Below are 27,046 nucleotides of genomic sequence, written 5' to 3'. Positions count from 1 at the left end.
CATGGCACAACAAGTGCACTAGGAGAACCTAGGAGACAGCAAAAAGAGACCCAAGCAGTAAATGAAAATCAAGATTTGATCTGATAAAAGAGAAAATTTATTCAAAATGTGCTGGCATAGCAATGGCCCCCCTACCCATAAAATATTCAACATATTGTTCTCGCACTTCACGGGCGCTTTGGGGGGGGGCAAGCCAGGGCGGCCAGCTTCCAGGGCCATCATTGAAGTTTCTGAAAGTCCTACCTCAGGCCCAACTGAGGCAACATAATTAGGATTATTTCACCAAGTCCCCGCACAGCACGAACTCTACGACGAGTACGTACCTGCAACATGGCTTCAAAACGGTCTGCTGGTCAGAACAAACTAAACAGAACGCACTGAAGAACAGCAAGGCCTGTGAAGAGCGAGCTGAAAATCAGAAACGAGCGGACAAGAACGCACTGAAAAACAGATACGAACTGACTTCATGCACTGAAAACCAGATACACACCCACAAGCACAAACTAAACAGCAGTAAAACGATCTTAAAAAGCAGGAGTCTGAAAAGTGTGAATCGTCTCTCACCAAATTTCTACTAACACGAGATAAACACGAGATTAGCAGAAGGAGCCCAGAGGGTGGCGCTGGCTATTGAACGTCCTTTTTCTAGTTCCGTCGTATGTGTTGTACATCACCGCATTCTGGACGGTCGGACTTTGTGTGATTTTGTGTATGCAAGACAAGCATGAGCGTAAATCCGTCGGAAAAACCATCATAGCTTTTTCCGACGAGAATTCCGATCGTGTGTAGTGTTAGGTTAGGATTAGAGTTAAGGGTTAAGATTGGTTATAGGATTTAGAAGGTTAACTGTTAGGATCAGTGGGAGATAAAGTTAACAAGTAAGAGGCAGGATTAGGTTTTAGGTTAAGGATTAAGGATGAGGTTAACTATTAGGGTCACATTATGTATGGTCAGGTTAAGAGTAAAAGATTAAGGAGTAAATGTAGGAGTTAAGTATGAGTTAAAAATAAAATGCAAGGCCTGCTTTATGTACAGTATATGCGGACCTTCTCCTCTCCTCTATGCTATATATAGCAACATTTGCATTTTTGATGCATTCCAGTGCATTTCTGATGCATCCTGGTGCATTCTCTTTCGCATTCTTTGGGGCAATCCTTTGGTGCCCTCTTTTTTTCTTCATCTCAATTCATATGCGTTCTGGTCCATTTTTGATGCATTACAATGCAGTTCTGATGCGTTTTGCTGCATCCAAGTTGCAGTCCATACAGAAAGAATGCAGCGTGTTCTATTTTTGTTAATTGCCTCGGAATGCAATGTGCTAGTGTGAAGTAGGGCTATTGGAATACATGGAAAACACTGTGCATGCGTTTTTGATGCAGATTAAAAACGCAATGGACTACATCTGGTGTGCAGCAGGCCTAAATAGACTTGCCTTTCCCCTGACTTCTGCCGGCTATACCTAGATGAGCAAGTGGTCATGCCCCTGTCAGCAAGACCCAGCATAATGCCGAGTAGCCCAGATCTCATGAGAAGTCATTCAAGCACTGTGTTGTAGCATCTTGTGAGATTTGGGATAATCAGCATTCCCGGGGATCTTGTTGGAAGGAGCGTGATGTCACCACCTGCAGAACAGAAGCTGGGGTAGAGGTAAATGTAAGTATTAATGTATGTATTAACTTTTTTCTTACAGGTTTTTCATTTTGACTTTAATGCTGCTATATGGGAAAGGGGTGCTGATATTTGAGCTAATCTTATTTTTTATTTTATTTTATTTTATTGCCATGTCCTTAATATTTGTTCTGTTAAACTCTCTTCTGCCATTATCATCTGTTCCAAGGACTGCATCTTTAGATGTTTTTTTTTTAATAAAATAAACCTGCATCTAATTCGAACCAGTGCGAACCCAGCCTCAAGCGGTATTAAACCCAAATCCAAAACTGTATTATATTGCAGCTTACCAATCATTAGATGCCTTGGCTGCATTCCTTTTTTTACCTATGTTTTTACCTGATGATCTGGCCAGTAACACCCTTCCTGCGCTATAGTGTCTACACTCTGGACAAAGAAACAACAGAAACATCTTTGGAAAGCAGCATTGTTAATTTGGGAGAAGGGGAGTGTTAGATGTGCTAAAAGATTTAGATACACTAACTAATTGAAGCTGAACTCCAGCTAACACTTTTTCAAGCATTTACAGCAAACAGTTTTTTTTCCTTTTAGGATAAAAGTTTTACATAAATGAATTCAAGCTGATCCTTGTAAGCACCCCTGTCAGTGATAAATAGTTTGTCTCAATCCATTAACTCCTACATCTGTAGAACAGCTTGTTCTGTTGAAAAATAACAAAAATACTGGCCAGATCATCAGGTTTGCTTTTGGGTTTAATACAGCAGAATGAGAAGAAGGACGTCAGCCTTCAAAGATTGCTAGTGGTAGATATGGGCTTCCCCAAGGGGTAAAGGGCAAGAAGTACTTGGTCTTAAACCAGAGCAACCTCCAGGTTTGCCCTAGTGAAGACCACAGATGCAGTGCGCCAACCTTGTTGGAAAGTATAGACAGAGCTGGGAACGAGCCAGCAGCCATAACAAGAGATTTAGCCACCAAACAAAAAACTGGAACAAGCAACAAGCCAGAGACTAAGGTTAAGCCAAAGTCAAGACCTGTTAAGAGGCCAATTTAAATGTAAAATCATACGTAGAAGTATAAATGCAAGGTCAAAAGCCGGGTCAGGTCAGGAAACAGGCACAGGATCAACAGGAAAGTGCACACAGTCAGACTATCCAGAAAAATATACGTGATCTAAGAATCCATACATTCTAATGCACAGCCACATGCCAAACATTACTTGATGTGTTTTCTTTCTACTGGATTGGGCATTGAAGATTGAAGACCTTTGAATCTGAAATTAAGAATAACCCCAATCTTGTACTGCTCTTGACCACTGACCAGGATGGGTGGTGGAGTCTGTGGGTGTTGTCGACCAGTAAAAGGATCTTCACCTTCTGACAGTTAGGTTTGGGAACCACTTTTTTACATGTTTTGGGGCTGAAATGCCCACACGATAAAGCACCATCCCAACAATAGTACAAAAGCAACATATTTTTTGATGCGCGCCCCTCTTGAACTCTTCATTAAAAAAGTCCTTATTTGTAAAATTAGGGGTCATACGGTACTTGGCAGGAGACAGAAGGTATTTTGCAACAGTTACAAGACTCAATTATGAGCAGTATGCATGCACCAACACAGCAGACCACATTTATTTTAAGGGTGAACTGAAGGCAAAAAGCTAAATTAACAGATAAAATGCATAAAGGGAGCTGATTTAGGTTGGGTTCACACTGGTACGACATACGCTCCAACTTTGGGAGCACATGTCGCATGATGTGTATAAATCCATGGTTCCCTATGAGAGCTGTCTTAACTGGTCCGACACAAGTCAATCCAACTTTGAAAAAGGTTCCTGCACTACTTTGGTCTGACTTTGGTCCTACTCCAGCGTATTAAATTTCATTGAAGTCGGATCAAATGTCAGATCATCATCTTAACCGATCTGACTTTGGCATGTGACTTGTGCTATGAGGATCTTGAAGGGGAACCCCTTGCCAAAATCTTTTTAAAAAATGGCATAGGGCCCCCCCGGACCAGGATTTTAAGGGGAACCACCACGCCAAAAAAAGGCATGGGGTCCCCCCACAATCCATACCGGACCCTTATCTGAGCACGCAGCCCCACCCCTTGTGATGTCACCGCCCGGGCCACGACATCACAAGGGGGCGGGGTATCCCGATGAAGTCACCGGATGGCCATGCCCCATGGCTATAAAAGAACATGCAGAGAGCAAAGCTTGCACAACTGCGGGAGCTAGCAATGGGTGAAGATTGGGGGATGAACTGGCAGAGGAAGAAGACAGCAGAGAGAAGAAGAACCAGAGGAATGGAAGAAGAACCGGCAGAGGAAGAATACATCAGCGCAGCGAGAAGAACCGGAGGAAGAAGAAATCGGATGGAGAAGAGATGCTGGAGCTGCTTCAATAAAAGGATTTTGTCAAAAACCTGAGTGCTGTATTTATTTCTTTGACACTTTTTTTGGGTGAATGGGTAGGGGTACAATGTACCCCATACTCATTCACATAGGGTAGGGAGCAGGATTCTGGGGGCCCTCTTGTTAAAGGGGGCTTCCAGATTCTGATAAGCCCCCTGCCCACAGACCCTGACAACCACCGCCCAGGGTTGTTGGGAAGAGGCCCTTGTCCCCAACAGCATGGGGACAAGGTGCTTTGGGGTGGGGGGCAGAGCCCCCCGCCCCAAAGCACCCACCCCCATGTAAAGGGCATGTAGCTTGGTATAGTCCAGGAGGGGGGAACACTCACTCGTCCCCCCCTTCCTGACCTGCTGAGCTGGCCCCCCCTTTCCTGACCGCACACCGTTTTTCAATTTTATTTTGTTGTAGGGGTTCCCCTTAAAAATCCATACCAGACAAAAGGGTCTGGTATGTTCTTGGGGGGGGGGACCCTGCGCCATTTTTGTTTTTTTATTTTGGCAAGTGGTTCCTCTTCAAGAGTCATACCAGACTCAAAGAGTCAAAGTCGGATCCCATTCATTGAATTTGGGCATGAAGTCGCAGGGCAAAGTCGGATCCACAGTTGTATGACTGTCGCGTCATACCAGTGTGAACACAGCCTTAGGTGATGTTTCCTTGTAGCCTAAGTGCAACTTTGGAGTGTGTCTTTAATGTGAGTTTGATCCAAATTGACACTCTCTGGATCAAAGTTGCATCAAAAGTCGCATCAAAGTAGTGCAGGCACCTTTTCAAAGTCGCTTCTGCTTTAAATAAAATAGATTAGAACGGGTGCCATTGAAATCAATGGGCTGTGACTTGTCATGTGACTTTATATGTCTAAAGTTGCATGACAAGTCGCACTAGTGGGAACGAAGCCTTAACTGCCAAAAAGTTTGTATTTTGTATATCCAGTTCAGAGATTTACACAGCTCTGCCAGACCATACAGATTTGATCATTCTCACATAATACTTAAACAAATTGTCACCGGACGGTGAGGTGAAAAGACAGGAATGCAGAATGATAAGCTCAATTCTTTCACTCTGCTCTTTTTTTATCAGCATACTTCTTGTATTGTAGCACACCTGATTAGCTCATTGTGCTTCTTCTCCTTCCCCCATTCTAAACTATGCTGTACAGGGACTACAAGAGGCTGATACCTTGTCATTTCTATGTGGTTGCACTGCTTACATTTAGGAAAATACAAGAAGATGTATTAGAGCCCTTTCACACTGAGCCGCACCGGGTGTTAGCGGTAAAACGCTTTACCGTCATTTTAGCGGCACTTTTCGGCCGCTTGCGGGGTGCTTATAACCCCTGCTAGTGGCCGAAGAAAGGGTTAAATGCGCCCAAAAAGTGCCACTGCCGAATCGCTTTTCAGGCTCTTCGGCAGCACTGCCTATTCATTTCAATGGGCAGGGGTGGTGTATAGCTTCTCCACCGCCCCAAAGACGCTGCTTGGAGGACTTTTTCTAACGTCCTGCAAGTGCATCACCTCAGTGTGAAAGCACTCGGGCTCTCACACTGGGTCTGCAGGGGAGGCATTTTTCAGACACTTTACAGACGCTATTTTTAGCCCAAAAGCGCAAAAAAAGGCCCCAGTGTGAAGGGGGTCTTAAAGTAGTTAAAAAAACCTTACCTATACTCACTGAAGTGACTGGCTTCACTTGATACACAGAGATGAAACAAAACCTCCTACATAAATTGTTCCTTTTTATTTTCAGCCCTCTCATCTCGACAGCCTCCTAATGCATACATTTTACACAGCATTTCTGAGCTCCAGAAGGCATGGAACAGGATTTGATGTTACATACTGCACAGGGAGCTGAGTGTAATCTGAGACCTGAGTGGAGGGAATGAACCCCCCCTTACACAGTCTCATAGGGAATCATTCTGTCAGAAACCATAAACCCGGCGAAGACAGAAAATTCATTTACGTAGTCAAAAACTGAAACCAGGGTTTGGATGCGCAGTAAGGAGCAAAAACAGGAACAGGAATCAGAAGAGAAGTCAGCCAGGCCAAGCCATACACAGGAACACGCTGGAGGTCACGCAAGGGCACGGAGGAAATGAACAAAGCTGTTTAAATAGCAAAAAGGGTCTGGCTGTAGGCTGGACTAATGAGGCAGTTAATGGTAACCAGGTGAGTCACTGCGGAAACGAGTGGCTGGTACTTAAACCAACAGATAAGCAGCCTCTGTGAACTGAAAGAGAAGAACTGCTTGTAAATAACAGGAGCACAGCCCTGACAGTACCCCCTCCTTAGCATCCCCTCCCCCCTCGGTGGGGCACCAGGCTTGAGGGGAAAACGTCTATGGAAAGCACGGGGGAGGGCAGGAGCATGTACGTCTGAGGGTGAGACCCAAGAGTGTTCCTCCGGATCTTAACCCCTCCAGTGAACAAGAAATTGTATGCGTCCGAGGCACCAGTTTTAGTGAAGGAGCAAGGAGTTGGAGGTTATAGGAAGACAGTCACACCCTCTTCCCAATTCAGTAAGAGAGCACTGGTGAGCGTCAGCAGTCAGCAAGGATTCGTGGACCTGCACCCAGGTGAAATGGAGTTCCCTATGATCCTCTAACGCAGAAATTCCCTGCGGAACGAATGTGTCAGGCAACATGGATGGCTGGAACCCATATTTTATCATAAACAGGGGATAATTGGGAGGCATCACTGATGGTGCTATTGTGAGCAAACTCCACCCAAGGTAACAGGTCTGACCAGTTGTTTTGGTGGTCAGAAATATAGCAATGTACAAACTGCTCCAAGGCATGGTTGGTCCATTCTGTGGTCTCACTGGACTGCGGGTGATATGCCGAGGAGAAGGAAAGCTGAATTCCCAACTGTGCACAAAAGGCTCGCCAAAACCTGGACACAAACTGGCTACCCCTGTCTGAGATGATAACTTTAGGTAATCCATGTAACCAAAAGACCTCCCACAGGAAAATTGATGCCAGTTCTTTGGACACTTCTTTAGCAGAATAAAATGAATAACTGTGTTGCCCTAGGAGTTGGGTAAATCCACAAAAAAATCAAAAGACAAGTGGGTCCAAGGCCTCTCCCCATTGGGTATGGGTTGTAGAAGGCCCACTGGAAGGTGTCTGGCTGTTTTATTCTGAGCACACATGGGGCAAGCGGCTACAAAGGCGGTTACATCTGCACAGAAACTAGGCCACCAGATCTGTAGAGACATAGACCATATGAGTTGATTTTTCCCTGGGTGCCCAGCTGCTTTAGGGGAATGGAAGGTCTGGAGTAAAGCAGTGCGGAGATTCTCAGGGAAAGAGCAGCAGTCATGAGGTTTTCCAGGAGTATGAATCTGAGAGGCCAGAGTTCTCTCACCCAAAGGCGAAGTGAGACTAGTGCGAATAAGGGTCAAAATTCGGTCCAGAGGTATCACAGGAGTAGGAACAGTTTCCATTTTGGAAGAGAAGGAAAACTGCAGCGACAATGCATCTGCCCTTATATTCTTCATACCAGGTAAGAAGGAGACTATGTAATTGCAGCTTGCCAGAAAAAGGGCCCACTAAGCCCTTCTAGGAGATAAGCATTTAGCCTCAGACAAAAATGTGAGATTCTTATGGTCAGTCAAAATGAGGACCGGCACAGTAATACCCTTGAGGAGATGCCTCCACTCTTTAAGAGATAAAATGATGACTAATAATTATTTGTCCTCAATTTCGTAATTGCATTCTGCTGGAGACAACTTCTTAGAAAAGTAGCCACAGGGATGCATAACGCTCTCAGAGGTAGGACATTGACACAGGAGAGTACCTACTTCAGTCTCAGGCGCATCAACTTCAAAAATGAAGGGTAACATAGGATTAGGATGTGCCAGCACTGGAGCGAATAATCAGGTAAGCCAGGGTCAGGAAGCCAGAAATTAGCATAGTAAGGATCAAAAACAGGAACAGGTATTGGAAGGGTAGTTAGCCAAGCCAAGTCATACACAGGAACAAACTGGAGATCATAGACCACGCAAGGGCACAGTGGAAACGAGCAAAGCTGTTTAAATAGCAAAGAGGGGCTGGCTGTAGGCTGGACTAATGAGGTAATGGTAACCAGGTGAGTCACTGTGGAAATGAGTGCCTGGTAATTAACCAACAGCTGAGCAGCCTCTCTGCACTGAAAGAAAAAAGCTGCTGTAAAAAGCAGGAGCCCAGTCAGGACACAAACACAGCTGAGGCTGTCAATCACCTGCTGCATGCTGGAGGGGTGGGGTTTTCTCTCAGGTTTCTGTAGTGCCAGGATATACTGTCAGAAGTCACTTATATAGCAGAGGGAGGAAAGAGCAGGTAGGAACTACACTAGGTGCTTTGGTCTGAAGAACACACAGTAGAGGGATATGCTTTTTCGTTTTTCATTTCAGAGGTTTACAACCATGTTAATGAATGGAAATCTTCATTCATTTGTGTGTTTTATATCTGCCTGGAGTTTAGCTTTAACACATATTAGAATGAAACAAAGTTTTTTTGATCTTGTATCTCTGCACTAAGCTTTTTTGTAAAATATAATCTTTGTGCATTAAGTTTGAATGATTGCTCAGTAGGTAGAGATGAACGAAGAAGTCTGGACAGCTGCGCACCGGAAGAAATTTCATATGCCTTTATTCGTAGAACAGGATCATGAAGTACACAAGGCACCATGGTAAGGTGGTACAGAGAAACAGCTGACGCGTTTCACACTTAAACTAAGTGCTTACTCATAGCTAAGTAGGTGTCACTAATGTATACTGCATACTCCTCTTTATCCCACATTTGAGTGAACCATTGCACAATTGCTTCTGCATCTTGTTGGAGTCCCTCAAACTGCAATAGCAATGCTGTGAACAGACTTGAAAGTATTAAGAGTGAAACTAAACAATATCCTTATTCCCCAAAAGCAATCTATACTCTTCCACTAAGTAATCTATTTTTCATTAACCTCCCTGGCGGTTTTCCCGAGTGTGGCTCGGGGTTAAAATTCAGTACCATTAGCGGTAACCCCGAGCCACACTCGGGATCGCATTGCAGGATCCTGGGGCGGCGTTACTTACCTTGTCCCCGGGATCCTGCGATGTCCCCCGCAGTGTCCGAGGGCTCCGTCCTCCTCCGAAGCCTCTCCGTGCCAGGCTCCGTTCCCTGCGAGCGGCGCGACGCACGGGGGCGGAGCCTGGCGGCAAATTCAAAAAAAGTAAAAATCATAACACATACAGTACTGGAATCTTACAGATTCCAGTACTGTATGAAATGATTTCACATCCCTTTTGTCCCCAGTGCTTTGTCCCATGCCCTGCATGCAGTTTTACATGATATACACTGTTCTTTCTGCCTGGAAACTGGAGATTGTCCATAGCAACCAAAAAGTGTCCCTTTACGTCAAAAATGGCTTTAGACCAGCTAGAAAACAGCGATAGTAAATTAGAACACTTGCAGAATTGAGCGATAGTGAATTGTGGGGAAATGTATTTTATTACTATTTTTTTTTTTTTTTTTTAATTATTTATTTTTATTTATTATATTATAATTTATGTTTTTGTGTTTCAAACTTTATCATACCCGGGATATCTACTAGACTCTTGTTTGGACAGATTTAAGTGTGTTATTGTTAAGATTTACAGACCTACAATATAAAACGCCAAATTTCCATGCAAAATAATGGTACCGCTTTCAGCACTTAAAATCCGAAATAATCATCCCGCCAGGGAGGTTAAACGTGTTTCTGTGTTTTTCTGCCTCCTTGTGATGTCCTCCACAAGCTCCCATCTACTTTTTTTCTTCACTTTTGTGTGTTTCGCACATTAGCTTTGGTCATGTGCACTATTCTATGCACACTACACATCTCATAGTCCATAGTCCCTAGTCCATCCCAGAAGTGGGAAAGGGGGGATTGCTACATTCTTGCATAAAGTGGGACCATGGAGAACAAACATAGTCAAAAATTTGGAGGTTTGGAGAAGGCTGAGAATACTTTTTTTAAACCAGAGTTTAGTGTCACTTTAATATAAATTTAAAGAATACATATGCAACTTCTGGAGTCCACCTTTTGAAGAGCGTTTACATTCCTGATATTATACAGTTGTACAGTACTGAACTGATCAAAGATGGGGTTTTGTTTTGCATTGCACATTTTGGTTATGGAATTTAGCTTTAAAGGGATCCTTAGGGGTTTACATATTAAATTGTTAATCTGACATTCTCCAAACATTCACTGGAGGTAAATCTTCCTGGTGCATGCATTTAAATGAATGCTTGGTGAATGTCATCTTTATTGCTTTATAAATATACCCCGTCTTTATCCTTCACTGTTCATTAAATATTGCCAGTTTGAAAAATAAAATAACTACACATTTTTAAAGAACTTGCATTTTTCATAAATTTATAGACAAAGCCAGCTAAATCCTATTAGGCCACTTTCAGAGCGGGCGGACCCCGTCAAGCAGATCCTTCTGCTCAGCAGGGGATTTCTACGCTGAGCAGGCGGATAACAGGTCCGTGTCCGCTCCACTATGCAGAGTGATTCACCGAACGGATGGGGAAAAGATTCCCATTCATCTGATTTTAGTGGACAGGATCTGATCGGAAGCTGACTGGTGTCAGCAGACACATGTTGGCTTACATCTGCTGCTCCATAGAAAGCTATGGATGGTCCGATCGGGTCCGCCTGAAACAGTGACAGGCGGACCGGATCGGTCCGTCAGTGTTAAAGGGGCATTAAGCTTAAAGAGTATTTCCACTTTCTGTTGAGAAATAAAAACATTCTGTCAGGGCCGATTCTAGGGTCACAGACGCCTGGGTGCAGAAATATTTCTGCTGCCCCCACCTGGGTGTGGTCATCTTACTAACTCCTCCCTTTTACAAATGTTTTTAAGGCAATGACTAAAATACAGAGATGCTCCCCTAAGGAGTCTTTGTTACCCTGGGATCCTCCCATGATCTCTTAACAACAAACAAAATACAGGAAGAGAGTACACCAATGGGACCATGGACACAGAGAAGGCTTCTGTTAGAGAGTCTGTTAGAAAGAGCCCCCAGACATACTGCAGACATAGTACAGGAGATGATCAGAAACTGCAGACATGATACAAGAGATGGTCAGAGACTGCGGACATTATACAAGAGATGGTCAGAGACTGCAGACATGATACAAGAGATGGTCAGAGACTGCAGACATGATGCAAGAGATGGTCAGAGACTGCAGACATACTACAAGAGATGGTCAGAGACTGCAGACATGATACAAGAGATGGTCAGAGACTGCAGACATGATACAAGAGATCAATGCATCAAATGCAGCCTACCAGTGCCCACCAAATTCAGCCTTATCAGTGCCCATCAAATGCAGCCTCATCAGTGCCCACCAAATTCAGCCTCATCAGTGCACACCAACTGAAGCCTACAGTGCCCACCAATTGCAGCCTACCAGTGTCCACCAAATGCAGCTTACCAGTGCCCACCAAATGCAACCTACCAGTGCTCATCAAATGCAGCTTATCAGTGCCCACTAAATGCAGCCTACCAGTGCCCACCAATTGCAGCCTACCAGTGCCCCTGGATCACACAGAGCGGCAACGATCTCCTGCTGTCATTGAGCTTGGATTTGAATCTCCTGGGCGGCCACTGTAACAAAGTGTCGCCTCCTAGACCGACTCACGGCTGCTATGATATACGTCACACTGATACAATTTCACTGCATTGGATCAGTGTTCTGTTTATCTCTAGGAGGCAGGACTTTGTTACTGCGCCGCTGGGCATTTCAGACCAAAGCTCGTGCCATGTGTGTGTGACCAGGGCCGGTGCAAGCATTTTTGCCTACACAGGCGAAGGTGCATTTTGGTGCCCACCCCCTCCTCCACAATGCAACCCCCCGTTGTCTACAACCTCACCTCTGTAATATTGTACTCCTAATGTGATGTTGTACAGTGTGAAGAAAGTCACACAGCATTGAAATTTGAGCAGTGCTGAACTGGCACCCCCCATATCCTCCATCCCATCACACCCCCATTCCAGTACAAATCCTCCCCCACCAAATTCCCCCTCTCCAAATCCCTCCAGAACATATCCCCCCCATCCCCCTGCCCAGCACAACAACCCCCCCCCCCCCCAAATTTCTTCTCCCAGCAAACCCCCCCCATCCCAAATCCCTCTTCTAGCTCAGATCTTCCTCCTAGTTCTGGCACAAATCCATATCCCCCATCCCAGCACAAAACCTTCTTCTCCTCTTCAAATACACCCAGATCCACTATTCCAGCTAAAATCCCCTCCCCACTTCTAGTACAGATCCTCTTTCCAAGTCCTCCATTCCAGCACAACCCCTCCCCCATCCTGGGTTAAATCGTCCCCCATCCTTCCCAGAACAAATCCTCTTTCCCCAAATCCTGCATTCCAGCACAAGTCCACTGCCCAGTTCTGTCATAAATCTTTCCACCCAAATCCCCCTTCCCAGTAGAAAACCTCTCTCCCAAAAACAAATCATCTCCCGTCTTATACAAATTAATCAACAATACTTCCCAACTGTGGGACCTTCCTGAGAGAAGAACAAAATCCCGTAAATCCGGACTAAGGGCCAGTTCACACCTGTGTGAGTGCAGAAAACCCGCTTTCTGTGTGTGTTTCTTGCATTCAAAACGCACTGCAGTCACGATCTGCAGTGGGTGTCAATGTTAACTTAATATAGAAGATATATACCTGTGCTCAAATCCCAATAGTTTGTATATGTGTTTAAACTATCAGGTGCTAAAGAGGTGTCCGCATATTATCACTACAAATTCTGGATGGACCCTCTGCACACTGCTATACACCCTTTCCAACAAACTATGCAATGAAAAACAGGGATTTTTAGTTCACATATATTGTAATATATGTTTAAGCTGGCCAACTGTGCCAAAGTAATCCCTCTTCTGGCCAGTCCTACACTGCTCTGCCACTGCAAATGCTCCGGTGGACACCGTGCCAACCTGGGGCATAAAGACCCAAGGTGGGGGAGAGCTACTAGGTTCAGGTCTGGTCACTGACCTACATTACAACAGAGACAGTTTAAACATGTATTGCAATATGTGCAGGGCCGATCCAAGGGTCACACGCCTGGGTTCAGAAATATTTCTGGTGCCCCCACATGGGCGTAGTCATCTTACCTACTCCTCCCCTTTACAAATGTTTCTATGGCAACGACTCAAACACAGAGATGCTCCCTTAAGAAGTCTTTGTTACCCTGGGATCCTCCCATGATCTTTTACCAATAAAGAAAATACAGGAAGAGTGTACACTAATGAGACCTGTAGGGGAGTCTCTCTGATGCACACAGAGAGGGCTTCTGTTAGAGAGTCTGTTAGAAAGAATCCCCAGACATAGTACAGGAGATGGCCAGAGACTGCAGACATAGTAGAGGAGATGGTCAGAGACTGCAGACATGATACAAGAGATGGTCAGAGACTGTAGACATGATACAAGAGATGGTCAGAGACTGTAGTTATGATACAAGAGACGGTCAGAGACTGCAATCATGGTACAGGAGACAGTCAGAGACTGCAGACATACTACAGGAGACAGTCAGAGACTGCAGACATGGTACAGGAGACGGTCAGAGACTGCAATCATTGTACAGGAGATGGTCAGAGACTGCAGACATAATACAAGAGATGGTCAGAGACTGCAGACATGGTACAGGAGACGGTCAGAGACTGCAGACGTAGTACAGGAGATGATCAGAGACTGCAGACATAGTACAGGAGACAAACCGAGACTGCAGACATAGTACAGGAGATGGTCAGAGACTGCAGACATAGTACAGGAGACGGTCAGAGACTGAAGATATAGAACAGGAGACAATCAGAGACTGCAGACATAGTACAGGAGATGGTCAGAGACTGCAGACATAGTACAGGAGATGGTCAGAGACTGCAGACATAGTACAGGAGTTGGTCAGAGACTGCAGACATAGTACAGGAGATGATCAGAGACTGCAGTCATAGAACAGGAGATGGTCAGAGACTGCAGGCATAGTATAGGTGATGGTCAGAGACTGCAGGCATAGTACAGGTGATGGTCAGAGACTGCAGTTCCTATGAACGTTAGTAGATAATGGCCGATCGGCCCTCTCACCTGACCCAGCGATACAGCAACAGTTCCTCTGATCAGGAGTCAGCTCACGCTGAATTCCCCGTGACAACTCCGCTGGGTAGCAGCCAGATCTGTATTCCTGTAATGACTCCATTCCTTTCTCCGCCAGGGATGGTGCTAGGATGTGTGGCTTTCCCTCTGGTGGTGCAGGGCAATGGGGTTCTCTCTCTGATGGTGTTCTCTCAGCACTGTCCTCTCCCTCTGGAGTCCTGGGTGTACTTCCCTGAAAGCCACCTCAGGCTCCTGGCTCTCTCTCTCTCCCATTCAGCTGAGCATGCTGTGTGGGCTGCATTTTCCGTGTTACAGTGAGGCTGCCAGTCCTTCAGGACTATATGTCCTACAATCCTCTTCTCTGATCCTTTTTCTATTCTATTTCTTCTCTGGCTGTTATGAAGGCGGGGGGGGGGGGGGAGAAACATAGTGGGCAGCTGTGCTGGCAAGCGCCGCTCACTAGTACAGCAGCGTGCGCGAGGAGAGGGGGAGGGAGGGGGGAAAGAAGAGCCAGCAGCTGAAGTTGCATCACTAGGGTTGGGGTCACCCCTCTTCCACCAACTATAGTCACCCCTCAGTACAGAACCCCCTCCACTAAGTATAGACCCCCCTCCGTCAGTGCAGAACCCGCACTAAGTATAAATCCCTCCCTTAGTACAGACCTTCTTCAGTACAGACCCCCTCCATTAGTACAGACCCCCCCCCAGGACAAACCACCCCCTCCATTAGTACAGAACCCCCCAGGACAGACCCCCCCTTCATTAGTGCAGACCCCCCAGAACAGACCCCCCCCCATTAGTACAGACCCCCCATTATTACAGACCCCTCAATTTGTACAGACCCCTCCAGGACAGACCCCCCATTGGTACAGACCCACTTCATTAGAACAGACCCCCCTCCATTAGTACAAACCCCCCAGGACAGACCCCCCTCCATTAGTACAGACTCCCCTCCATTAGTACAGACCCCTCTCCATTAGTACAGATCCCCCCAGGACAGACCCCCCCCTCCATTAGTACAGACTCCCCCCAGGACGAACCCCCCTCCATTAGTACAGACCCCCCCAGGACAGACCCCCCTCCATTAGTACAGACCCCCAGGACAGACCCCCCCTCCATTAGTACAGACCCCCCCAGGACAGAGCCCCCTCCATTAGTACAGACCCACCCTCCATTGTGGGAACATAAAAACATCCGGGGGCAGCTGGAGAGGACAGTGTGTAGCCGCGCCGCCTGGGTGGGGAACAGTTCACAGCATGCAGGAGTGAGAGACACAGAGAGAAGGAGGAGAACATGTGTCAGGCACGGACCGCCCCCCCCCCCAGCGACATCACTGTGCGGCTGGTCTCTCTCCACACAGAGACCAGCCGCTCCGCCTCCAAGCTCATCTCCGGCTGCTCTCCTTCTCTGATAGGAGGAGGGAGGGGGAAGGGGCTTGAGCAGGAAACACAGCGGCGAAGGCGGTGACCGGGGGAGAAAGCCGACTCTGGACACAGACAAGAGAAGGAGGAGGAGGAGGGAGGGGAGCACTCTGGCGCTTCAGCGCCCCCACCTCTCTAGCACCCGGGTGCACTGCACCCAGAGCACCTGCCTAGGATTAACCCTGGTTCTGTACACCAACAGCATGGCTACAAATTAAGGGTCTATGCAGACTAGGTGGCTGAAAAAATTCCAGAACCTCTGGCAGAAAAAGCAGCATAAAAATGCTTATAGTGTCTCGTATTGCACAGGAGTTTATGCATTTTTATGGGCATTTGCTTTTATAAGTGTTTTTTTCAAAACATTCCCCTCTGCTCATTTTTCACCATATTCAATATACACTTGAAAATGCCAAACACTCCTAAACGCTGCGTTTATGGGCATGAAGCATTTTTTCTGGTCCAAAGCTCCTCTCAAAAAACACACTTGTGATGGGTTTTTTTCCCACCTGAAGACTCTCCTCCACAAATATGCCTGTAAACGCCCAAATGAGCATGAAAAAATAGACTAACATAGAGTTGTTTATACAGGCTAGAAGAAAAAAACCACCAAAAGCCTGTATAAGCAGCATTGTTTATGCTCAGTGTGCATGAGGCCTAAGAGGGAAAGCTCATTTTCAATAGCATTAAATTACAATACAGATTGTGTAGTAATTGCATATGCTATATCATTTTATTTGCTACTTTTTCCCAAGAAAGTAGAGTTAACCTTACACTACTATGCGTCAGGAGCCCATCCCCCTGATGATGTCATGTGTTACAAAACGCATAGGGTGGGGCCCACGAAAGTTACGTCATCACGCATGCTGAGTAGACAGACAGCTGGGACTGCACTGCTTTTGCCCGTAGGGACGTTACTCAATGAGATATGTTTGAATGTTCTTACCTTTTGTACTTTGATACCATATGAGCAATTTTATTAAAAAACACTCTATGGATTTGTCACGTATCCTTTTTCTTAAGAGCTACTTTGATTGTATATCCTGGCATTGGGTCCATGGAGGAGATATGCAAACCATTGGTAGATATTAACCCTCTATATAATATTTTAATTATAATGGTCTCTAGGATCTGGTAAGAAGCTGGCGTGTGGTCTTATCTCTGGTTGCACTGATTTATTTTTATTTTGCGCACTGGTGATCACGATTTGGAGGACTGGAATAGCACATTCTTTAATTTTGTAGACTTTACATGGACACAGCATGATGACTAATGGGTCATAATGGATTAATTACCACATATGGTTAATTTGATATATAGATTTTACATATGTATACTATTATTTAATATGTTTTAGTGCTGCACTGGCTTTTTTAATTATTTAAAATTTGTTTCAACTTTCACAAAAAAAAGTTCACAAATTTTCCATGCTAGCAGCTTTTTAGTATTTTTCAAGTGCAGTGATTCTTTTTGCTTTGAACACTTTTCTACTGACCGGTAGTATGCTGATGGTGCCACTCTATTGTCTATAGATCCTCAGTCATCATCAGAGGCATTTGAACAAGGGCCGCAAGAGAGGCCATCCCGATCTTGGTTTCTATACAAGATATATCACAAACCCTTAGGCAAGTCTCTGTTCCAGGAGAGGTGTAAATAACTAAACGTAGCTGTAAACACTAAAGAAATTTAGTTTGTGAAAATTCCGACTGTCATAAACAAGTTTGAGTTTTTAATAAAATTCTATTTTCAGCTTATGTTATCTTCTTTTGCATTTCTGTGCTGTTGATCTATTGCAGCCCCTTCCCATCTGCATGCATGCACTCCAGTAATGGCTGCCTGGCATTTCTTTGGGCAAGTTTTCTGATGGTGCCAACAGTGGACTATGCCTGCATAATTTTTGTTGAAACAACCACTTTTAGTCTTCATGAAAAGCCGTGTGATAGGGTGACAACATGGTAGCATACTGTAATTGATGGATGAGGACAGAGCATTGTTGCCCTATACCAGGAAGTACTAAAAAAGGACCTCCATGACCAGATTAACCATTATTATTTTCATGAAAGTTGCAGATTTAATCATATTAACCACTTTCCTACCAGCGCATTGTAAAATGACGCCAGCAGGAACATTCCCTCCCTCTGTGTGGCCGTCATATAACATCCATCTGTTCTCGACCTGCAGTGTGGCGATTGGGGATAAGGCATGTCCCTCGGGACACAGCCCCTCCCCGATCAGGGTAAAGTACCAGGGAAAATGGCTCTTTACCACTTGACCAGCTGTGTCCAATCACAGCCGGTCACAAATGTTAACAAACCGCGGTAACTAGCTGTTACCGAGTTCTCCTCCTCACACACCGAACCAGTGTGAGGAGGAGATTTCAGTAACAGCTAGTTACCACCTACAGTGCACACTAAAACACAGCGATTGCCCATAAATAAAGAGTACCTGTCACCAACCCATCTAAATACCTGTCACCAGCCCATCTGAGTACCTGTCACCAGCCCATCTGAGTACCTGTCACCAGCCCATCTGAGTACCTGTCACCAGTCGATCTGAGTACCCGAGTACCTGTCATCAGCCCATCAGAGTACCCGAGTACCTGTCTGCAGCCCAGAGTACCTGAGTACCTGTCTCCAGTCAATCAGAGTCCCCGAGTACCTGTCTCCAGCCCATCAGAGTACTCAAGTACCTGTCTCCAGCCTAGAGTACCCGAGTACCTGTCTCCATCCCAGAGTACCCAAAAACCTATCTGCTGCCCATCAGAGTACCCGAGTACCTGTTTCCAGTCCATTGGAGTACCCAAGTACTTGTCTCAAGCCCATCGGAGTATCCGAGTACCTGTCTCCAGCCTATCAGAGTACCCGAGTACCTGTCTCCAACCCAGAGTACCCGGGTACCTGTCTCCAGCCCAGGGTACCCCAGTACCTGTCTCCAGCCCAAAATACCCAAGTACCTATTTGCAGATCATCAGAGTATCTGGGTACCTGTCTCCAGCCCAGAGTACCCGAGTACCTATCTGAAGCCCATAAGAGTACCAGAGTCCCTATCTCCAGCCTAGAGTACCCAAGTACCTATCTGAAGCCTATCAGAGTAGCCGAGTACCTATCTCCAGGCCATTTGAGTAACCGAGTACATGTCTCCAGCCCATTAAAGTACCCGAGTGCCTATCTTCAGACCATTACAGTACCCGAGTACCTATCTCCAGCCCATCAGAGTACTGAAGTACCAGTCTCCAGCCCAGCAGAGTACCTATTTGCAGATCATCAGAGTACCTGGGTACCTGTCTCCAGCCCAGAGTACCCGATCACCTATCTGAAGCCCATAAGAGTACCCGAGTACCTGTCTCCAGCCCAGAGTACCCGAGTACCTATCTGAAGCCCATCAGAGTACCGAAGTACCTGTCTCCAGCCCATCAGAGTACCTGTGTACCTATCTGCAGCCCATCAGAGTACCTGAGTACCTATATGCAGCCCATGCCTTATAGAATATACGTTGGGGTGTTTGCTTTGCAAAATGGGGTCATTTTATGGTCGTTTCTACTGTCCTGGTGCTCCAGGGCCATCAAAAGTGTGATAGGTCATCAGAAAATTATACTGTATGTGTAATTTATGCTCCTAGAATGCCTGACGGTGCTCCCTGCATGTTGGGCCTCTGTATGTGGCCAGGCTGTGTAAAAGTTTCACACCTGTGGTATCGCCATACTCAAGAGGAGTAGCAGAATGTATTTTGGGGTGTAATTGCAAGTATGCATATGCTGTGTGTGAGCAATAAATTGTTATTATGAAAATTTAGTGTTAAAAAAAATTATAAAATTTTAATAATTTCTTCATTTTCCCAAGATTTGTGGGAAAAAAAACTTCAAAAAACTCACCATGCCTCTTACTAAATACCTTGGACTGTCTACTTTTCAAAAAGGGATCATTTGGAGGATATTTGTACTGTTCTGACATTCCAGGGCCTCAAGAATTGAGAATTGAGATTTTTCAATGATTGGTACCATAGCTTGTAGAGTCTATAACTTCCACACAGACTAAATAATATACACTGATTTGGGTTATTTTTACTAAAGATTTGTAGCAGTGTAAATTTTGGCCCAAATTTATGAACAAAAATTACTGCTGGTTATTCAGCAGCACCATATCACAGAAGTTTATGCTTGTGGGCTTCGCCTGCCCACAAGCAAGATGGGAATGCCCGAACAAGAGGAATATAAGGTAAGTTTTTAAATAAAATACTAACAAAAGCAGTGCTATTTACCAGCTTAACCAATGTAAAATAAGCATAATATGATACTAAGAGATGGATTAAAAAAAAAAAATCATATATGTGGTTGGAATTCCGCTTTAAAGCATTCTGTGCATTCAGGTAAAAAATGCAGCGCAGCCCCCACCCAAGCCCAAACTCGATGCAGCACTGTTCCTGGGAGCAGCGTCTCTCTCTCTCTCTCTCTCTCTCTCTCTCTCTCTCTCTCTCTCTAGACATCTAGACATCGAGGCAGCAGCAGGAGCCATTGGCTTCTGCTGCTGTCAATCACAGTCTGTGAGGAAAGAGCGGGGAGGGTGGGGGCAAGCCGTACTGTGGGTGTCTATGGAAACACAAACCATGGCTCAGGATCAAGCCAGCACAAGTGACCCTGTAGGGCAGTAGTAGGTGGGTGATACTTCCTCCATATTCCCCTCCTCTCTGGGCACCAAGCAAGGGTCACATGAGAGGCCTGCCCCAGGGTGGGTTCTTCTCGGCTACATTATGCACTTTGGTTAGGGTCACTACCTTACACATGGGGTATCTATACTTGAACAGACAACTGAACCCTAGTTAACTCTCTGATGCATTTAGGAAGGACACGTGGAGCCTTTCCCTCTCCATCTGTCCAGCACAGATATCACTACTACCTCACTCCCAGTAATGGTATGGGGTCTCGCAGTACACCCAGCATGGACTCCATACATACACTTCATTAATTCTTCTTCTTCCGTACCTGTGTACAGGCTGGGGACATCTGCGGTGCTAATTGGCTACCATTGCTATGGCAAATGGACCTGCTCACAGAGAGAGAGCCAACAACTCCTCCTGCAAGAAGCTATCCTACATGTCAAGTGTACACTTTTACGACAGACTGCTAGAGAAACCTTTGTAACTCTTGGTAACCACTTGTATCTTCACACTGTTTTAACTCTTATGCCACACACGATCGGACATTCCAACAACGAAATCCTGGGATTTATTTCTGACGGATTTGGCTCAAGCTTGTCTTGCATACACATGGTCACACAAATGTTGTCGGAAATTCCGATTGTCAAGAACGTGCTGACATACAACACATACAACACCACTATAAAGAGGAAGTTCAATAGCCAGTGCACCACCCTTTGGGCTCCTTCTACTAATCTCGTGTTTATCTCGTGTTAGTAGAAGTTTGGTGAGAGATGATTTGTGATTTTCAGCCTCATGCTTTTCAGATCGTTACTGCTCTTCAGTTTGTGCATGCGGGTTCGTATCTGGTTTTCAGCGCGTGTAGTCAGTTCGTATCTGGTTTTCAGTGCGTATTTTTATATTATGTATTTGACTGTCAGTGCGTTTTTGTCCGCTCATTTCTGAATTTCAGCTCACTCTTCTCAGGCCTTTCTGAGCCTTTCTTATTTTCAGTGTGGTCCGTTAGTTAGTTCTGACCATTTGAAGCCAATGCCGACTGTTTTGAAACCACGTTGCGGGTACGTACTCATCGTAGAGTTTGTGCTGTGCAGGGGCTTGGTGTTGGGGTTCTAACTTTGACCCAAGCCCAGTCCATGAACAGGGTGGGGAGGAGTTCATGGACCAAGAATTGGTTGCTCCAGCGTGACCAATTCCCGCACGTGCCTTTGTTGCGGGAGATCCGTGAGAATAATCCTGATGATTTCAGGAATTTTCTCTGGATGATGGACCCCGTTTTTCACCGTCTGTTGGCTTTGCTGTCCCCTTATATCACGAAGCAGGACACCTGCATGCGGCAAGCCATCACTCCCGAGCAGAGGCTCGTTGCCACGTTGCGGTACTTGGTAATGGGGGGAAGTCTGCAGGACATCAAGTTCTTGACAGGCATCTCCCCCCAGGCTCTGGGGATCATTATTCCAGAGACCTGTTCTGCCATCATACAGGTCCTGCAGAAGGACTATATTAAGGTAAGATTTCTCCTTTAACATCACATTATATGTATTTAAATAAATGTATTTTTTTAAATATGTTCTTATTTTAAACTGAAAAATATTTCCTTTGATTTACTGCTTGTGTTTCTTTTAGCTGTCTCCTAGGTTCTCCAGTGGGCTTTTTTTTTTTTTGCCCATTTTCTTCAATAGTGCAAACATAATTTCTTGGATACATGAGGTGACAATCTCTTCTTCAGCTAACTATTATGTTGCGGGTCTGCTACACACACACCTTGTTTTTGTTGTTAATGTATGTGATGCATTAATGATAAAAATATTCAGCATTTTCAGCACCATGAATACATTTTTTGGAGTGACGAAAATGGCCTGATTGATGCAAATTATAAAGCATGTGGGTGTTATTTACTAAAGGAAAATCCACTTTGCACTACAAGTGCACTGCAAAAATGCACTTGAAAGTGCACTGAAACTGCACTGAAAATGCACTTGTAGTGCAAAGTGGATTTGCCTTTAGAAAATAAACCCTATTGTCACTGTAAACACCAACAAAAACTGCTGTTGAGCATTGAAAGAAGAAGCCACACATTGTTGATTAGAACAATTTTTACTCTGTGCACATTCACATGTGCATTTACTTTTTTGCAGCACTCTCTTAATTCTTCTGTACTGATTGTGCTCCCTCAATTTCAGGTCTGACCAGCGTTTCCTCAGTTGATCCTTATATCGCCGTACCCAAAAATTTCTGCACAGACTTCTCACAACTTTAGTCATGATCTTGGCCTTTCTCACATTTGGGTTTGGGTAAGGTCCATGCTTCCATCATAGTCGGCCCTCTTCAAGATGTCCACCATCTCCACCATCTCTACAAAGGACATATTTGAGGCCTTAAATCTCCTCTAGGTTCGGGACGTAGCTCCTGGCTTTCATCGTTGCTGCTGCTGTCTTCATGCACTTGTTCTTTCTCCGCCATGTGCTCTCCCGCTGCACCAAAAGAGAAGGGGCAGGGAATATACTCTAAAGAAGGTCAGGGGTGGGTGGAGTTTCACGCATGCGCAGTGTATATAAAGCGTAACAGTCGTACGTACGATCTGTGAGTGGAGGACGGAGTAGCGGAAGTGCCAATCGTTATAACAAAGGTACAATTTTAACTTGGGGCATCAATGGCCTATGCTGCTTATAGATTGATGCCTGTATTGGGACAAGATTATGCGAGTTTAGCCTGACATTAGGGTTTGTCTTGTGTTTGTTTGTCTTGTGTTGTGTCATGCAGATGATTTCCTCCCCCAATTCATTGATTTGTACAGAGAGCTGCCCTGTCTGTGGTAGACAAAACACCCCTTTTATACAAATCGACTAAATAGGAAGGCAGCACTGGATAAATTGCTGGAATTTGTGAAACTGCAGATCCCCACAGCAGGCATCAACTATTTGAAGTGTAAAATTGGTGGCCTGAAGAGCACTTATAATAGGGAGCGCAAGAAGGTCCAGGAATCCCAGAGATCAGGAGTAGCAGCAGATGACGTTTATGTCCCCAGGCTGTGGTACTACGACAGACCGCAATTTCTGTCAGACCAGACTGAAATCAGGCCATCGCTCTCAACCCTTCCTTCCACTCTTCCTTCCACCCCAGCTAAGGCTTCCAGTGTACAACATGAGCCTTCCACCCAGGAAGAAGATGTGGAGGTGCCCAGCTTGAGTCAGATGTAGCATTGTTCAACATATTTCTCAAAATTGTGTGTGATTGATGAACAATAAACTAAACTATGTCCCTTTTTCATACACAGGAAATCCTCAGCCAGGAGGAGGCTGTGGAAAGTGGCAGCCAAGAGATGGCAGGGGAAAGTGGCAGCCAGGAGGTGGCGGGGGTAAGTGGCAGCCAGGAGGTGGTGGGGGTAAGTGGCAGCCAGAAGGTGGCAGGGGTAAGTGGCAGCCAGAAGGTGGCAGGGGTAAGTGGCAGCCAGGAGGTGGCCGGGCCCAGTAGCCTGACCGAATCCCAGGTCCCTCCCCTCTGCCTTCAACAAAAAAGCCCCAGGAAGGGGAGGAACGTGGAGGAGTCAGCACTTGGGTTAATTCGACAGGCTTCTGTGGCCCTCAGAAACCCCCACTCTTCTTGAGGCCTATGCCTGCATGGCTGCCAACAAAATGCAGGAAATGGAGGTGGGCCAACGCCTCTTTTGTGAGGAAGTAATATATATGGCCCCAAATAAGGGGTTGAGGGCCGAACTCACAAGCAAAACACACCTGTGTGAGTTGGACAATCCTCCTCCTCCTCCTCCACCTCCTGCCACAACTCCTCCACCTCCTGCCACAGCTCCAACACCAGAGCCACTGCCTGCAAGCAAGCGTGGAAGGAAGCGTGGAAGGAAGACAAGAGAGTGATGGCCTGGATTCGGTCTTGTAACGGAACGTCCCACACTCCACTTGAGTGCTTTCATCATATACCACTTCCTCCCAGTCTGAATATAGATATCAGATATTCCAACCGCTCACAATCACAAAACAAGACGATACTTGTTTAGTTGCTGAACATGGACTGATTTATTTGAGATGACACACAAATATATACAGCAGGCTTACACTAAAAACTGTAACCAGAAACCTAATTAACATGAGCTAGTTATCTAATCATTTACCCAGACTAGGTGACTCAGAGATATGACCTTTTAGGGTAGACTTCACGTCTCCTAGCTCACTGACTATACAATACACATTATCATAAACATCAACACAGAACTCCTTCATACAATAGCAGGATTAATTAGCACAAACAGCAATGGGTGAAATACTCTTAGAAGCCACACTAGTAGACAACAGGAGACTCAGGGCTTTCCAGATCTCATTAATCAGCATTCCTTTCACATACATCTGCTATAAGGGTTCCAAGCATGCAGAGACCATCATGGTACATAACAGAATACCTTTCTACATGCTTGTAGCTCCCTCAAATTCCAGGGCCCATAGTCGGTAGGCAAGAGGCTAGCATTCAGTCCCATCCAAAAGCCTCTGTCCTGGGTGAGTCTGTCACAGGTCTGGTCTGGCAAAAGATGTAGGCTGTTGTAAGACCACAGCCTGGGGACATATATACGTCACCTGCTGCTGTTCCTGATCTCGCGGAGTCCTGGACCGGATTGTGCTCCCTATTAAATGAACTCATCAGGCTCCCAATTTTGCATGTCAAATAGTTGATGTGTGCCCTGGGGTACAAAGGCTTCGCTAATTTCACCAGTTTATCCAGCGTTGTCTTCCTCTTTATTTTGTTATGACCCCTAATAAATCTATATTTTTTTTCATAAATCACTGGCTATGTGTTATAATTAAGAAAGGACAGTTTGTGAGTAGGCAGGTATATACAATGTCAAATTAACAAGGGACACCGACACCAACCAATCTCTTTGAGGTTAAAAAATACAAGATAATAATGGTGTTGTGGTAACTTGACACACAAAATGAGAAAAAATATTATGGAGATCACTAGAAAAAAAATGAGGAGATCTTGATTAAAAAAAAAAGGAGGAGATCACTCTAAAAAAAAAAATATAAACATTGTTCTGGAGATCTGACAAAAATATAAAAAATATTATTCATGAGATCACAAGAAATAATAAAGAAATCAGTTTGTGAGAACTCTGTGTGAATATCAGCAGCAAAACAACTTCATAATTCTAGCATTATAAAGAAGAAGAGAATGCGCTGCATTAAAAGATTCAAAAACGTGCAGCGTGGCGAATGTACTATCTCCATTACGAACGCTGGTTTTACCAGACCGAGCGCTTCCGTCTCGTACTTGATTCAGAGCATGCGTGGAATTTTGTGCGTCGGAATTGTGTACACACGCTCGGAATTTACGACAACAGATTTTGTTGTCGGAAAATTTGAGAACCAGCTCTCAAATTTTTGTTGTCAGAAATTCCGACAAAAAATATCCGATGGAGCCTACACACGGTCGGAATTTCCGACAACAAGCTCCCATCGAACATTTTTTGTCGGAATGTCCGATCATGTGTACGTGACATTACACTAGTTACATAGTAGGTGAGGTTGAAAAAAGACACAAGTTCATCAAGTCCAACCTATGTGTGTGATTATATGTCAGTATTACATTGAATATCCCTGTATGTTGAGGTCGTTCAGGTGCTTATCTAATAGTTTTTTGAAACTATTGATGCTCCCTGCTGAGACCACCGCCTGTAGAAGGGTATTCCACATCCTTGCCACTCTTACAATAAAGAACCCTCTACGTAGATACTGATATCTTCATATCCCAATGTGCTTATCTGACCTAAACTGTAGGCTATGTGTGCCGGTTACTTGCAGTACACCCCTTGAGTAACTTCAGATCAGGCAAAGAAAAACTTTCATAAGCGTAGAATGAACGAAGGTAAAAAAACTTGAGCCTTTAGAACCACTTTCAGTCAGGCTGATGAGGGCATAAATTAGCAGGTTTTGACAGGTTGAAAATTGCTAAAAATTTAAATGACTTTGCGTAATTTATGTGAACAGCCTCCTTATTCTTAGGAAGTGCTGGGACATCACACATGACCACATTTTTTCCAATAAAAAAACATTGTGGTAAACACAGGGTGTTTACAGTGATCACTATAAGTATTCCTATGGAGCTCTGTGTAGCAAGATCTGAAGCCCAGAAATAGGCTCCTGGGCTTAGTGCTGAATGCAGGCTGTCACTGACAGCCAGAGGTTCCAACACTAGAAACTTGAATCCAGGTGCCATTTCAAAACGGTGCTGGGACAAACTGGTGCTAAACTGTTTAATTTAAAATCATCACTTGGGGCACAAGCTGTTAAAGTTAAAGTAAAAATGTTTCCTTTTTAGATTTGAATAGAGCAGGGAAGAAGTAAAAATCCTGTCAAATTTTATTTTGTTTCTTATGATTCACTTTCTGTCTCATAGACACAAGAACTGGAAAGTTAAAAAGGGTCCAAAGTGAGGAAAATCCTGTCTTGGGCATGGTTCACACTTATGCGTTTTTCTGTGCATTTTCAGTTTTGCAGAAATGCATTACAATCTATTTAACATGGTGTCCTATGGGTCACGTTCATATCTGTGCATTTTCCACTGATGCATTTTTTGGAAAAGGTCAGGGACTTTTATTTTTCCCGCAGCAGGTTGCATTTGTTGGTTCCATAGACTTCAATAAAAATGCAGAGGAAATGCTTCAAAAATACAGTGCTTGCGTTTTTTGATGCGTTTCTGCTGCATTTTTGCTGTTTTTTCCCACAAGACAATAGACGCTTTTAAAAAAAACACAAAATGCTTAAAAAAATGCTTTAAATAAGTGTCAAAGACATCTGTGAAAAAACACAACAGGAAAACGCATCAACCGCA

This window comes from Aquarana catesbeiana, linkage group LG04 (assembly GCF_042186555.1).
Source record: "Aquarana catesbeiana isolate 2022-GZ linkage group LG04, ASM4218655v1, whole genome shotgun sequence".
NCBI lineage: Eukaryota > Metazoa > Chordata > Amphibia > Anura > Ranidae > Aquarana > Aquarana catesbeiana.
Note: the sequence above shows the minus strand (reverse complement) of the source record.